This window comes from Garra rufa, chromosome 18 (assembly GCF_049309525.1).
Source record: "Garra rufa chromosome 18, GarRuf1.0, whole genome shotgun sequence".
Classification (NCBI taxonomy): Eukaryota; Metazoa; Chordata; class Actinopteri; order Cypriniformes; family Cyprinidae; genus Garra; species Garra rufa.
In genome coordinates this window covers 2,545,458-2,561,035 of record NC_133378.1, presented here as the reverse complement: position 1 = coordinate 2,561,035, position 15,578 = coordinate 2,545,458, and positions in this window count along the sequence as shown.

The following is a 15,578-nucleotide window of genomic DNA, read 5'->3' as shown; positions in this document are numbered from 1 at the left end:
TAAAGCAATGAGTTATTAAGATGCCACAAACATTAACATTTAGGGAATAATAAATGCTGCTCATAGACACCAAACATGATCTATGTATCTTCTCGTTTGACTGAGTGATTCTAAATGTGAGAGTCTTAGCATGCACAATAATTCACCTATTGCGGATTAATGTTTGAGGCCGACATACATAACAGAAACAACAATATAAGAAAAGGTAACACACTGATACGTGTACATTTCTATATAACTGTATGTGGGACTGCATGTCTGAATAAGGAAAGTCTATCTTTCCCTGCATTTCTGGTAGGAGTCTTATCTTGATGGTGGGGGGATGAGCTGGATAGTGAACAAAGGACTGGCTCATAGCACATAGGTGTTAATCATGGGGGAGAAGTCATTTAAGGAATATAACTAGTTATTTCATGTCTGATTGGCTCCATGCACTACATTGTTAATATACAGTCAAGCCCGAAATTATTCAAACCCCTGGCAAATTCTGACTTAAAGTTACTTTTATTCAACCAGCAAGTTTATTATTATTTTTTTTTTTTTGACCGGAAAAAGACACAGGCTTCTTCCAAAAGATAATAAGACGATGTACAAGAGGCATCATTGTGGAAAAAAAATATTTCTCAGTTTTTATTCACATTTGAACAAAAAGTGGCATGTCCAAAATGATTTATACACTTTGCAAACTGTCACAGTCTATGGGAAAATCCAAAGTTCTATACCATTCCAAATAGTCCAAGCTGTTCTAAAGTATCCTAATTACCCTGATTCATTGGGAACAGCTGTTTGAATCAACTCAACAGGTGAAAAACAGAAGCTCTCTGCTGTTGGTTTGTGGACAGTCATGGCTAAGACAAAGGAGCTCACTGAGCATCTGCGGCTGTGCATTGTGGCTGCTCACAAGTCAGGAAAGGGCTATAAGACCATATCTAAATGTTTTGAAGTTCCAGTGGCTACAGTGCAAAGTATTATTAAAAAATACAAGACGTTCCGCACTGTGAAAAATCTCAGAGGACGTGGTCGGAAGCCAAAAGTGACACCTGTGCTTGCTAGGAGGGTAGTGAGAGAGGTAAAAAAAGAATCCAAGGATCACCACCAAGGCCATCCTGATGAATTTGGGCTCTGCTGGTGGCAACATCTCAAGGCAGACAGTCCAACGGACACTACACACCGCTGGGTTCCACGGACGTAGACCAAGGAGGACACCACTTCTCCAGATAAGGCACACAAAAGCCCACTTGGCCTTTGCAAATGCTCGTCTGGACAAAGAAGATGACTTCTGGTCTTCTGTTTTATGGTCAGATGAAGCAAAAATTTAATTGTTTGGCCACAATGATGTAGCCTTCATTTGGCGTAAAAAAAAAAAAGGAGAAGCCTTTAACCCTAAGAACACCGTCCCCACTGTCAAACATGGTGGTGGGAACCTAATGTTTTGGGGGTGTTTTTCAGCCGGTGGACCATCATCTTATTATCTTCTGGGAGACGTCTGTGTCATTTCAAATAAAATAAAAAAATTGCTGGTTGACTAAAAGTAACTTTGGGTCAGAATTTGCCAGGGGTAATAATAATATGATATAAGCAAGATGGCGGTGCGTGCACACGCAGCGGCTTCTCTCTCTCCCGACCAAACAGTGTTTTTGTGTTTTCCGTCCTGTAAGTCGCAGTGTTTTTGTACGTCTTCGTCGCGTTTATCTGCCCTTATAGCCGAACATTTTTGCTCGACATCGGCAGAAACAAAGTTTTTAAGTTGAACTCTGTAGACGCTGAAGAGCTGAATGATCTGGGTCTGCTCCGGAGGCCTACTTAATCACCGACCCCCACTCCTGCACCTCGCCCACAATGGAGGCGCCTCAAGCGGTGTGAGAGGAAGCAGAAGAGGGGTAAGCGTGGAGGTATCCGAGCTAGGCTAGCGGCTAGCCCACACAAACCCGCTATACCTTCCATCGTTCTGGCCAACGTACGCTCATTAGACAACAAACTGGACTACATCCGACTACTACGTTCATCTCAAAGGAATGTAAAGGACTGTTGTGTTTTTGTGTTCACGGAAACATGGCTCAATGACAGTGTCCCGGACCGCGACATTCAGCTTGACCAGCTGACATGCTATCGTGCTGACAGGGTTGTCGTCACGGGGGGGTAAGACCCGCGGTGGCGGACTTTGTGTTTATATCAATGACGCTTGGTGATGCGATGCTGTTGTAGTCTGCAAATACTGCTCACCAGTGTTGGAATTTATGGTTATTAAGTGCCAGCCGTTCTATCTACCGAGGGAATATACAGCTATACTGCTGTGTGCTGTGTACATCCCTCCCACCTCCAACAACAACAGGAGCGAGGCACTATATGAACTTTATCAGCACATCAGTGAGCAGCAGACAGCCCACCCAGATGCTTTTCTCATCCTAGCTGGGGATTTCAATCCTGCAGACTTAAAGAGTGTTTTTCCAAAAATACAGCAACACATTGACTTTCCAACACGGGGAAATTGGACCTTGTTTACACCACCCAGAGAGGAGCTTACAAAGCTTTCCCCTTCCCCCACCTCGGCACCTCTGATCACATCACTGTTATGCTAATGCCTTCTTACAGACCGCTTGTTAAAGTCACCAAACCGGTTCGTAAGCAGATACAAGTGTGGCCAGAGGGGTCTTCAGAGGTTTTACAGGACTGCTTTAACACCACAGACTGGAATATGTTTAAGCAGGCTGCCACCTACAACAACACCACTGACCTCCAGGAGTACACAGAGACTGTTACAGCCTACATTAACAAATGCACTGAGGATGTAACAGTCACCAAAACCATCACTGTCCGTGCCAACCAAAAGCCATGGATGATAGGGGAGGTCTACAGGCTGCTGAAAGCTCGGAACGCTGCCTTCAGAGCTGGAGACGAGGCGAGCCTGAAGACGGCTAGGGCCAACCTTTCCCGTGGCATCAGAGAGGCTAAGAGACAGTACTCCAGAGGAATATCTCGTTGCTTCAATGACAGCAGAGACACACGGAGCCTGTGGCAGGGCATACAGACCATCACAGATTACAAGCCCTCTCCACAGACCTGTGACAGCACCATCTCCCTGCTGAATGAGCTGAACACCTTCTTCACTCGCTTTGAAGTGCAAAACAGCACCACAGCACAGAAGACCCCACCCCCTCCTGGTGACCAGGTGATGACTTTGTCCCCGGACAGTGTGAGGAGATCCCTCAGCAGGATCAACGCTCACAAAGCACCGGGTCCTGACAACATTCCTGGTCGTGTACTGAGAGACTGTGCAGTGGAACTCACTAATGTCTTCACAGACATCTTTAACATCTCACTCTCCCAGGCTGTCGTCCCCACCTGTTTCAAAGCAACCTCGATCATTCCGGTGCCAAAAAAGTCATCTCCTTCCTGCTCTAATGACTACCGTCCAGTTGCACTTACCCCCATCCTCATGAAGTGCTAGTCATGCAGCACATTAAGTCTGTCCTTCCCCCCTCACTGGACAGTTTGCATATCGGCCCAACCGCTCGACCGATGATGCCATCTCCACTGCACTCCACTCTGCACTCACACATCTGGACAAAAAAGACTCATATGTCCGAATGCTGTTCATAGACTTCAGTTCAGCATTTAACACTATAATCCCCCAACAGCTCACACAAAAACTGATCCAGCTGGGGCTCAACACCTCACTGTGTAACTGGCTGTTGGATTTCCTCACAGGAAGACCACAAGCATTACGGGTCGGCAGTAACACATCCAGCACTATCATTCTAAACACGGGGGCACCTCAGGGATGTGTGCTGAGCCCCCTCCTCTTCACTCTGCTGACCCACGACTGCACACCGTCACACAGCTCCAACCTCTTCATCAAGTTTGCGGATGACACGACTGTGGTGGGCCTCATTAGCAACAGGGATGGTGGTGCGGAGACAACAATCTCTCTGTGAATGTGGAGAAGACGAAGGAGATTGTTGTTGACTTAAGCAGAGCGCACACTCAGCATGCTCCTCTGACCATCAACGGTGCGTCTGTGGAGAGAGTGAGCAGCACCAAGTTCCTGGGTGTGCACATCACTGAGGATCTCTCCTGGACAAACAACACCACTGCACTGGCCAAAAAAGCACAGCAGCGTCTCTACTTCCTCCGCAAACTAAGAAGAGCAAGAGCACCAGCCCCCATCATGTATACATTCTACCGAGGAACCATCGAGAGCATCCTGTCTAGCTGCATCACTGTGTGGTTTGGAGCCTGCAATGCGTCCTGCCAAAAAACTCTCCAACGCATAGTCAGAGCAGCTGAGAGGATCATTGGTGTCCCTCTCCCCTCCCTCCAAGACATCTACAGCACACGTCTCACCAAAAAAGCCCTCTGCATAGCAGCCGATCCCACCCACCCAATGCAAAGCTTCTTCAGCCTGCTGCCATCAGGGAGGAGACTGCGGAGTCTCCAGGCCAGGACCAGCAGACTGAAGGACAGCTTCACCCATCAGGCTGTCAGGAAGCTCAACTCTCTCCCTACTCTGCCCCCACTCCCCTCGCTCCCCTCTTCTGCCCACAAACTTTCTAAACTCTGACACACACACACACACACACACACACACACACACACACACACTGACCTGCACCAGTCACTTTGTGCAGCATTGGTCTGCCAACTACCTCACACTACTCATAAGACAGTTACAAGACTGCTCTGACACTTTTACACATTTACAAGCTCTGTTGCACTATATTGTTTACATGGTTTGCACTCTCTACCATGTGCCCTTACTTGTATATTGTGTTTTTCATTGTATATATTATGTTTATTTGTATTTATTCATATTTTTTTTTATTCTACCTTTGTATTTAATGTTACTGTTTCTATTTAATGTCACTGTTTGTATTTAATGTTACTTGTATGCACCATGGGTCTGAGAGTAACTCAATTTCAATTCTCTGTATGTCCTGTACATGTGGCAGAATTGACAATAAAGTTGACTTTGACTTTGACTTTGACTAATTCCGGGCTTGACTGTACATGGCATCATGGATTCTATCAAAAACCAACAGATAAAAAAACTAAACCTCTGTAAGAAATCTTATTACGGTTTAGATATCCCATCAGGACAATGATCCAAAATCAACACAAAAATGTATCACTGAGCACAAAATGATGCTCCTGCCAGGGCTGTCCCAGTTCCCTGACCTGAACCCTGTAGAAAATGAGTCGGGTGAAGAAGAAGCACCAACATGGAGCTAAGAATCTAAATGATCTGTTGAGATTCTGTATGAAGGAAAGGTCTCTGATCTCTTGTCAGGTGTCCTCCAAACTCATCAGTCATTAAAGGAGAAAACTCAGAGCTGCTATCTTGGGAAAAGGACTTTACCAGTAATTGTGGCCAACGTGAACTAGTGAACTTTTCTCTCTTTTTTTTCATAATGAGATTGTCCCCACACTTTCCATTGTTTTACTTCAATGCCAGGTTAGAATTTAGTGATTTTTTTTAATGGAGGATCAAAAAGACAAACAATGCAGATTTATTTTTACAGCCGTCTTTGCTCATATTTACCAAGGGTGCCAATATTCATGGATAATCTAACAATATATATCCATCCATCCTCGTATCATTCTATAGATCTCTCAAATTTTTTTTTTTTTTTTTTTTGTTGGTTGTAGAATGCATTTGTCACTTCTTTAGAGTGTACACAACATGATTAAGCATTTCTTCTTCCTTTTGACTATACTCGCCCACTCCTCAGATTTCACTCAGAGGAAGATATGAACCAGCCCAAGAGGAGAATAGAGAAGCAGCAGTTGTCGTGTCGGCAGTCTGTCCTCTTCTTGTCCCCTCTGGATTCAAACTCTGAGCCCGGGGGGAAGATATGTGAGCGCACATGTCAAAAGTCACTGCACCCGAGAGGCCGCATTCTCCAAGCCAAGCTGTGTCTCTTTTCTGACAAAGGCAGTGACGATTGTCCTTTCAATACAGCATTAATTGCATTCGAGCTTCACGCCACACTCCTATAAAAGAGACAAAGCCCAAGTTTGTATCTTTGTCGCAATCTGTAGAGTCTGTTTTCGCTCCGTATTATTTTGTCATTTCTTCACATTTATATTCCTCTCCAGTCTTGTGTGTTTAATACAGGTCTGGTCACCACAGCAACTGAACTATGACCTGCGTCTACACATGTGAGCACATCCTGTCCTTCGTTTCTCATCTCCATAACCTCCCATAATCCAAACCGTTTCATTTTCTCCTCTTCCTGCAGTATTGATACCGTGGAGTATTGTGGTCTTGTAAGTGTGTTTTATCCGCTAGATAAATGGCAAGCAGACCGGTTGAAGGCTGAATGTGTATTAATATTGATTTAGTTGTTGAAGACATATCTATCTCCTTCCTCATCACAGATGAAATATAATAAGTCCAGGCCAAGTTTTTTAATGTGGGCCGCCTAATATAGTATTCAACTTTAATCTTTATGAATTATGAATTTCGCTCTGTGGTTGAAAACGCAGAATTTACATAACCCCGCTGACCAGCTCATGTATTTTTAAAAAAGACCAGGCTTTATTTTCCTCTTCTCTTTCTCTTCCACTTTGACAATCAAAACCGTCGTTATAATATTAAACAAGGTCATTTACATTTCGCGGCTGAATTTAATGGCTCTGTATTGATCTGCGGGTGTCACGCTATCCTCATTAAATCACTAAAGGGGACGAGGCGCTCGCACAGACGCACGCTTTCCTTGGCTCCTCTGATCTGTGCTCTATTTATGATGCGCTTGTAAAGGTATTTACAGATTCCTGGAAAGCCGTTTTTAAAATTGAAATGAGACACTCTGAAGGCGAGTGAAAGAGTGAAAAGCACTGATGCCGCGCTCCCTTGCGCACACACGCGCACCTATCATGTCAACCTTTTCAAACGGCAACAGACTCTTTCCGCAGCCTGGTAGGCATGTTGTCACGTTGCTATGCTACCTGAATGTCAATATGCAGGCGGAACGGAAGAGTGATGGACATCTGCGCGATGTGAGAATGAGAGAATTCCCCTCTGCATTCTTTTTTTTTTTTCATTTCTTTGTTCTTAAAGGAATAGCTCACCCCTAAATGTATATTTTAACATCACTTATATGCTGTTCAAACCAGGGTTTATTTTAATTTTCTATTTAAGATTTTAGGCTGCAAATACTGGAAGCTCTTAAAAAAAAAAAGCAAAATTAAAGTATCATGATGCAATTTTTTCAATGGACACAAGTGTGAAAAACAAAACAATTATTATGAGAAATAAGCTATACCGCTCAAGTTTGGGTTGGTAAGATTTAAAATATTTTTGAAAGATATCCGGACACGACTTGCGCGAATAAATGGCGCTATTCGCGTGTAGTTGGACGCTTGAACATTTGAAGTTTACTCGCGTCATTCGCGCGTGAAATTTACTTCACAACAGACGCGAATTTGCGTCATGGGAGGTGCTATTGCCACTCGTCAGCGGGAAAGTAGGTGAAATAGGTGTAAAATAGGTGAATGAGCTCAATTTGCCAGCTTTAGCTTGCTTGTAGTCTCAATATGTATTTATATATGTAGGTCAAATTGAGTAAAGAGCGTTTTTTTTAAACTTACCAGATTGTCCGACATTTTCACTCACTTTCTTCCAAGCAAGATCCTTTTTATTCCTGTTTCTATAAAAGTACAAAGATGTATCGTACAGCTCCAAGTAACCACAGACAGCAACGGTGATTTTGTCCTCCATTGTTGTTTTGGATTTCTGCCTCCGTCACAACTAGAGCAAGCTCCTGATTGGTTTTCTGAATTTTCGCCAAAGTTCAGATTTGCGCCGCAGGATGGCTATTCGCGTCTTTGCATTGACTTAACATGTAAATCACTCGCGCTTGCTGCTTCATTCACGTCTGGTGTGAACGCACCATTATGCTTACCAAAGCTGCATTTATTTGATCAAAAATACAGTAAAAATGGTAATATTGTGAAATATTTTTACAATTTAAAATAAATGCTTTTTAATTGAATTTATGTTAAATATTATTTATTCCTATGATGCAAAGCTGAATTTTCAGCATCATTACTTCAGTCTTCAGCAGAGGCGGACAGTAGTGAAGTATTTTTACTCTGCTGTAAAAGTACTTTTCAAGTGTCTTTATCAGAGTGTTATTCTTTAGAAAACGTTTTACTGCACTACATTTCATATTAAATAGAAGTTAATACTTAATTACATTGGAAATCTCTCCTAGGTTACGTATGTAACCCTAGTTCCCCTAGGGAACGAGAGCTGCGTCCGAAAACGCTATGGGGAACGTCTTCAGCGTGACACGCTCTGAAACACGTGTGTAATCCGATCAACCGGAACGTGAAACGTCACAGCGTCGATGACGTCATCACGCCGATGACGCCGATGACGTCAGACCAGGAAGCTATAAAAGCACATGGGCACAAACGATCGGCAGCTTCTGATTGGCTGAAGCAGCGCGACGCAGAGGTGCCGGAAGTATGGCTTCGAGACGCAGCTCTCATTCCCTAGGGGAACTAGGGTTACATACGTAACCTAGGAGAGTTCCCCACTGGGAACTCAAGCTGCGTCCGAAAACGCTATGGGGAACGATATGCCCACGGTGCCAGACTTGCAAGCCTCTGCTTAGGGTGTCCGAGAACCACTAGAGCAAGAGGACGGCGGAGCCTGGAGTGGCCCGAATGTCTAGGCCATAGAATTTGACAAAGGTAAGAGGCATGGACCATCCCACAGCGTTACAGATTTCGGACAGGGAAACGCCCGACAAAAAGGCCTTAGAGGCAGCCATACTCCTAGTGGAGTGAGCCTTGATCCCCCAAGGAGTGGGGAGGTCAGAGGACTCGTAAGCCATAGAGATGGCCTCCACTATCCATCTACTAAGGGTCCGCTTAGAGGCGAGAAGCCCCTTTCTTATAAGGACCGTAGCATACAAGCAATTGGTCAGATTTTCTCCACAGGGCAGCTCTGTGGACGTATGCATCCAGTGCTCGCACTGGACACATACAATTAAGCTTCTCTTGGTCTGAGTCCTGAAATGGAGGAGGACAGAAGGCTTCTAGCATGACAGGCCGTGGCACAGAGGAGGGAACTTTAGAAACATACCCCGGTCTGGGGTAAATGAAAGCTTTGGTCATGCCAGGAGCAAAATCCAGAAAAGAAGGAGCCACTGAAAAGACCTGAAGATCGCCCACTCTCTTGAGTGAGGAAATGGCAAGGAGGAAGACAGTTTTTAGTGTCAACACTCCAGGAGGTATTTCTTCGATAGGTTCGAAGGGAGGTTTGCACATAGCCTCCAGGACCACGGCCAGGTCCCATCGGGGAACCCTAGATCAAGCTGTAGGCCTCAGCCTCAGAACACCTCTGAGGAAACAAACTACCGGGGGGTCTCTACCCAACGAGCGATCCCCGACAGGGTCGTGGAAAGCAGATATTGCCGCCACGTAAACCTTCAGGGTCGAATGGGCTAGCCCAGCAGTCAAGCACTCTTGCAGAAACCCTAGTACTGAACCAACCTGGCAGTGAACTGGGTCAAGCTGACGAGCACTACACCAAGAAGTGAACAATTTCCACTTAAAGGCATATAGTTTCCTCGTGGAAGGAGCTCTGGATTTAAGAATGGTCTCTACAACCTCGGCTGAGAGACCTGAAGCTAGTAGTTGTGCCCCTTCAGGGGCCACACCCACAGCTTCCACAACTCTGGGTGGGGGTGAAAGATCGTACCCACTGCTTGAGAGAGAAGGTCCCTCCTGATCGGAATCTCCCATGGAGAGCCGTCTAGGAGGGCGACCAGATCTGAAAACCATACTCGGCCCGGCCAGAACGGGGCTACCAATTAGAGGCATGTCCCGTCCCGGCGTACTCTTTCCAGAACTCCCGGGAGCAGGGCGATCGGGGGAAAAGCGTACAGACGAAGCCTCGGCCAGGTCTGTACCATAGCATCCAGTCCCAGGGGAGCTGGATGATTCAGAGAGAACCAAAGGGGACATTGTGTCGTCTCCTGGCTCGCAAAGAGATCCACTTGGGCTTTCCCAAACTTGCTCCAAATGACTTCCACCACCTCGGGGTGGAGTCTCCATTCCCCGGGCCTCAGCCCCTGCCTTGACAGGACGTCTGCTCCCACATTGAGATACCCAGGGATATAAACTGCTCTTAATTAGAGAAGTTTCCCCTGGGACCACACAAGGATCTGGTGTGCCAGTTTGTATAAGGGGCGCGACCGCAGACCTCCTTGGTGGTTGATGTATGAGACCACCGCTGTGCTGTCGGTGCGAACTAGCACATGGCGATCTTTCAACTGTGGAAGAAAGTGTTTCAGAGCCTGAAACACGGCCAGCATCTCTAGGCAATTGATGTGCCAATTGAGATGGCGACCACCTCACGACCCGCGGGCTGAGCGGCCACTCATGACCGCCCCCCACCCTGTTAAGGAAGCATCCGTCGCTAGCGTTATGCGGCAAGTCGGAATACCTAACACTGGGCCTTGAGACAGAAACCAAGGAACCCTCCACATGTCTAAGGCACGAAGGCAGCGCCGCGTGACCTTGATCATGAGAAACGGATTTCCCCTTGGGGAGAATCCCTTGGTTTTGAGCCACCACTGCAGGGGTCTCATGTACAGCAGGCCAAGAGGTATGATGTTGGATGCTGCTGCCATGAGCCCCAAAAGTACTTGAAACTGTTTTACAGTGAGTGACCTGCCTTCTCTGACTCCTGACCGCGGAAAGGATCGACTCGATAGGAGCAGGGGACATTCGTGCCTGCATTGTGGTCGAATCCCAAACCACGCCTAGATAAGTAGTTCTCTGAACTGGAGATAGCACACTTTTCTTGGCGTTCAGTCGTAACCCCAACTCTTTCATATGGGCTAGCACAGCATCTCGATGTTGTGCAGCCATGGACTCGGACTGGGCTAAAATCAGCCAGTCGTCGATATAGTTCAGGATGCGAATGCCCTGGAGCCTGAGCTTCACGAGGGCAGCATCCATACATTTGATGAAAGTTCAGGGTGAGAGAGCCAGACCGAAGGGAAGAACCCGATATTGGTAAGCTTCGCCCCCAAAAGCGAACCTCAGGAACTTCCTGTGCTGAGGAAGGATGGAGATATGGAAGTACGCGTCTTTGAGATCTATGGTGACAAACCAGTCCTCGGACTTGATCTGTTGAACGACCTGTTTTATGGTCAACATTTTTAACGCTAGGCGCATAACTGCGTGGTTCAGAACTCTGAGATCTAGAATAGATTTTTTTCTTTGAGACTCCTGGCAGAAGTTTCCACGCTGCTAGGTAATCTACTAAGGGAATCAGCCTCTCGAGGCTGACCTCCGATGTTTCTAGAGTGGCTGGAGCAATGCCCTGAGGCGGATGACCGGCGGAAGCGAACCGCCCCAGCCTTTTGAAGGACCCCCTTAGGGGTAGCGAGCTGTGCAGGCCCCCTGATGGAAGAGGGGAACACTGCACAGGAAGCTCGCTGGGAACCGCTGTGCTCTGGGATGGTAGCAGAGACAACAGATCGGTTCCCTGGGGGCACTGGGGAGAGACAGGTTCCGTATGATGAGGAATGCTCCGTTCTTCCCCAGAGGGGCGTGCCCCCTGAAGCCCTGAATTGTCAGGGTGCTTTTGAGTGTCCCTGTATGAGGAGGAGGGTTGCGGATGGGGCTGCTCCCGTCCAGCAGCCCCATAAGACCGGCGAGGGAGATAGCGCTGGAACGCCGCTGCCTGCTTAGGAGACTCCTGGAACCTCTCGATGACTGAGTTGACAGCGTCGCCGAAGCTGACAGGGTCAACAATAAATGCCTCTCTGCAGCCACCAAGGCTGCCATAGACCGCCCGATGGCTTTGGCGGTCTCTTTGGTGGCACGCAGAGGTCTCCCTCATCCAGGTCTTTCAGCAGGTCTGCCTGGTATGCCTGGAGAACTGCCATGGTGTGCAGGCAGGAACCAGCTTGACCTGCTGCTGCGTAACCCTTGCCAATCAAAGCCGAGGTGGTTCTTAGGGGCTTTGATGACAGTGCCGGGGCCTTTAAGGACGACGCCGCTGCGAGAGACAGATAGCCAGTTAACGTCTGTTCTACCCGGGGCATCGTCCTATAACCGTGTTCCCCCGTTCCCACCACGTTGCTGTAAAGGGTGGAAGAGGGGGAGAGAACACGGGCCGAGTATGGGCGTTTCCATGATCTCGTCACCTCAGTGTGGAGATCGGGAAAGAAAGGCAGGCCCCGGCGTGGAGGTAGTGGAGTGGGCTTAAGGAAGCGCTCGTCCAGCTTACTTCTCGCTGGCTCATGAACTTTCTCGACAGGCCAATCTAGGTTTAATTTGGCCACAGCTCGAGTCACCACCTCCACTAACTCCTCATACAGGGGAGACTGCGAGGGATTGTCAACAGTCTCATCGACAACCTCAGCCTCCCCTTCCTCAGAAGAGGAGAGATGAAGTGTCGAGCCTTCTCCCCAGGGGGAAGAAACCGTGGTGCAGGCTTCCGACCCAGATTGAAGGCTGGATCTGGAGACTGAAGCAGGAGAAAGGGACTCGCCCGTCTCCATGCTCGCCTCTAGATCCATCTGCGAGCCCCGCGATCGCAGCCGCCGCTCCGCCTCGGCGGAAGCGGGACCACAACCGCGGGGGGCAGACACGAAGGCTCCCTCCGCAAAGAGAGCCTTCCGGGAGCGAAGCGTGCGGATAGACATCCGCTCACAATGACGGCAGTCAGCCCCCTCACTCTAAACTGCTGCTTATCCCTCTTTGACATTTTTCTCTTTTTTTTTTTTTTTTTTTAGACGTGTCTCTCTCAAAATAAAGTAGTGCAAACTGGCACTGAAAAGCAGAGAGACATAGGACACACACAGAGCGCTGCTGAAAGACAGAAGCTGGCGATCGTTTGTGCCCATGTGCTTTTATAGCTTCCTGGTCTCACGTGTGTAATCCGACCAACGGGAACGCGAAACGTCACCGTGCCGATGACGTTCCCGTTGGTCGGATTACACACGTGTTTCAGAGCGTGTCAAAGAAAAACACTCTGATAACTACTGTTCGCCTCTGCATGGACTTCATTGTCACATGATCCATCAGAAATCGTTTTAATATAAAGATTTGCTGCTCAAGAAACTTTTCTGGTTCTTAAATCTGATTGGCTGAGAGGAGTGCGATATTCTAGTGATATCAGAACTCTAACCGTTTCACCTTTGTATCACTCCATCTGCAGTATTTCTCACAGCGAGTGTCATGGTGGACACACAAATCCACCATAATTGAATAAATAATACTCTTTTTGTGTCACGGAATGTGTGAGATGTGAGCTCAGTTGGTGTTAAGCACTCATGAACCCGCCAAGAGCAGCCTTACCTCGGCCAGATATTCTGGAATTTGCTGCTGGTTCTGATGTCTCTATAGTGGTCAAACATGAGATATAATTCAGTTTGGGTAGATCTAACGGGCAATCTTTGGTCTCATTATTCTGTTATTTGTTCCAGTGCAAATAGTTTTGGCTGAGGGCAAAATCTCATCATGTTATATTTTATGTAAATTTAATGCTGTGGATCAGAGTGCTTTGTACTTTTTACTGAATTTCCTAGCAACTTTTATGATGGCAGTTATTGTTGTTTATTAAATATTATTATTCAATAAATGGCATTTATATAAATTATAGTAGTATTTAATAGTATTATTTGTTCGTGATGGTAATTTTAGTTACATTACTCTAACATTAGATGACAACAAGACTGTTTTTATGAGTGTGTCAACAGTAAAGACTTTTATATTGAAATAGATTAAAACAGGGTTGTAAACAAGGATGTTATTTTTACTTTCAACAGCTTGTAAGACGCAGCCAACAAATGCACTGAGCAGCGCTGTCATCAGAAATCACCCTTAACAGCTGATGAAAGAATAATACGACAGAGATATCGCTTTCCTCAGCGGATATTCAAACTAATGTTTTATTGTGAATATGAGATTGATCTAAAGAATGAATGCTGTATCAGATGCAGATAATCACACTCACTCAGTCCTTCTCTCTCTCATAATACTCTACATAATACAGTGAGCTTTTAATACAGTAATACAATAAGCTTTCAATGAAGCAACTCAACGTTCCTTCGTTTCTAGTTCTAAAGTGATGTCAAGCTTAGATTTGAATCTGTGGTGGAAGGAAGTAGTTCTGCACAAAAGAGGCTTTTTAAAGACACTCCGGTGTTGTTTCTTATGTATTTACACACTTGTGTTCTCGAACCGTTGTATAAACACAATATCACACTCGTAGCCGTGAGATATGGCTGTATATTGGCATGCTCTGATTACCTAACTGAAGTGGAAGTGGGTGAGGGTGTTGAAAAAAAAAAGTAAATGCATGAATAAATATGCTTTTATTTTAGGGTGCACTGTCCCTTTAAAAATACTGATGAAAACCAGTGAGTCAGTGACATAGGTAAATGTTTATGCTGTAATAAATACAGTGGTCTCATGACAGCACTATTAGGTACCATAATGCCGTGGGTGTATTTGTTGTGGGTACCTCGATCAAGATGATGAAAGTGGTTGTGATCCCGGTCGTGATCTACGGTTTGAGATTCTTGGTTAAGCACAGCCTAATGATGGACCATGTCATGTATGTGCTCTTAACCAAGCCCTGTGTCACATCCACTTATTTGGATTAATTAAAAAATTACCATAAGCGGAGTGTCATTAAAGTCATTATAGCTTGATGGGATGTGAAAATCGAGCAGCACCATCAGAGAGGAGAAGGATGATTTACTGGGGAAACAGAGGGTTAAGTTAACTGGAGACTAAGATTGACAAGCCTCAATTACTCACCAAAGACAAGATCAGATTTACACTGTAAGTAAGAGAAATGAGAGCTGCAAACACTCAACTACAAAATGCGATTGTCTTTTATTAAATGTAAGCAAAGATAGGGGAAATGTAAATTAATGCATAAATATGCATCAGATGGTACAGTCTTTTCCAGACCTCAGCTATACATTCAAGTCCAGTTTTATAAATTAACAGAGATGTATGCTTGCAATGCTCAAATAAACAAATCTTTAGATATTTTCCTCAACATTTTTACTTTCCAGTGTTGATTTTTATTTTTTAATCTTATTATGAAGGTCACATTGAAGCATGAAAACTGTTTTACAATGCATTCATCATTTATGTTTCTTACTTATGTTTACTAACAAAAAAACTGCAACTAAAACTAAAACCATAAGAAATTGGAATAAATAAAATAAAATAAAATAAAATAAAATAAAATAAAATAAAATAAAATAAAATAAAATAAAATAAAATAAAATAAAATTGTGAAATTCCAATTTTATAAAATAAAATTCCATTGTGGTCCCTAAGTCTTTGGGCTTTATTGTGTTATCCCTGACTATTTATGTATTTTAATGTATGACACAGAGTACTGTTTTCATATTTTATTTTATATTTAAGTAGTCAAATAAAATCAATCAATCAATCAATAAAAAATCTCCTAAACTCTTAAAATAAATGAAACTGAAATAAAATATACAATTTTGTTTTATTTCAGCAAGTTGCAAAGGCAACATTTCTTATTTTAATTTAGTTTAACTGTACAAAATTAACTAAAA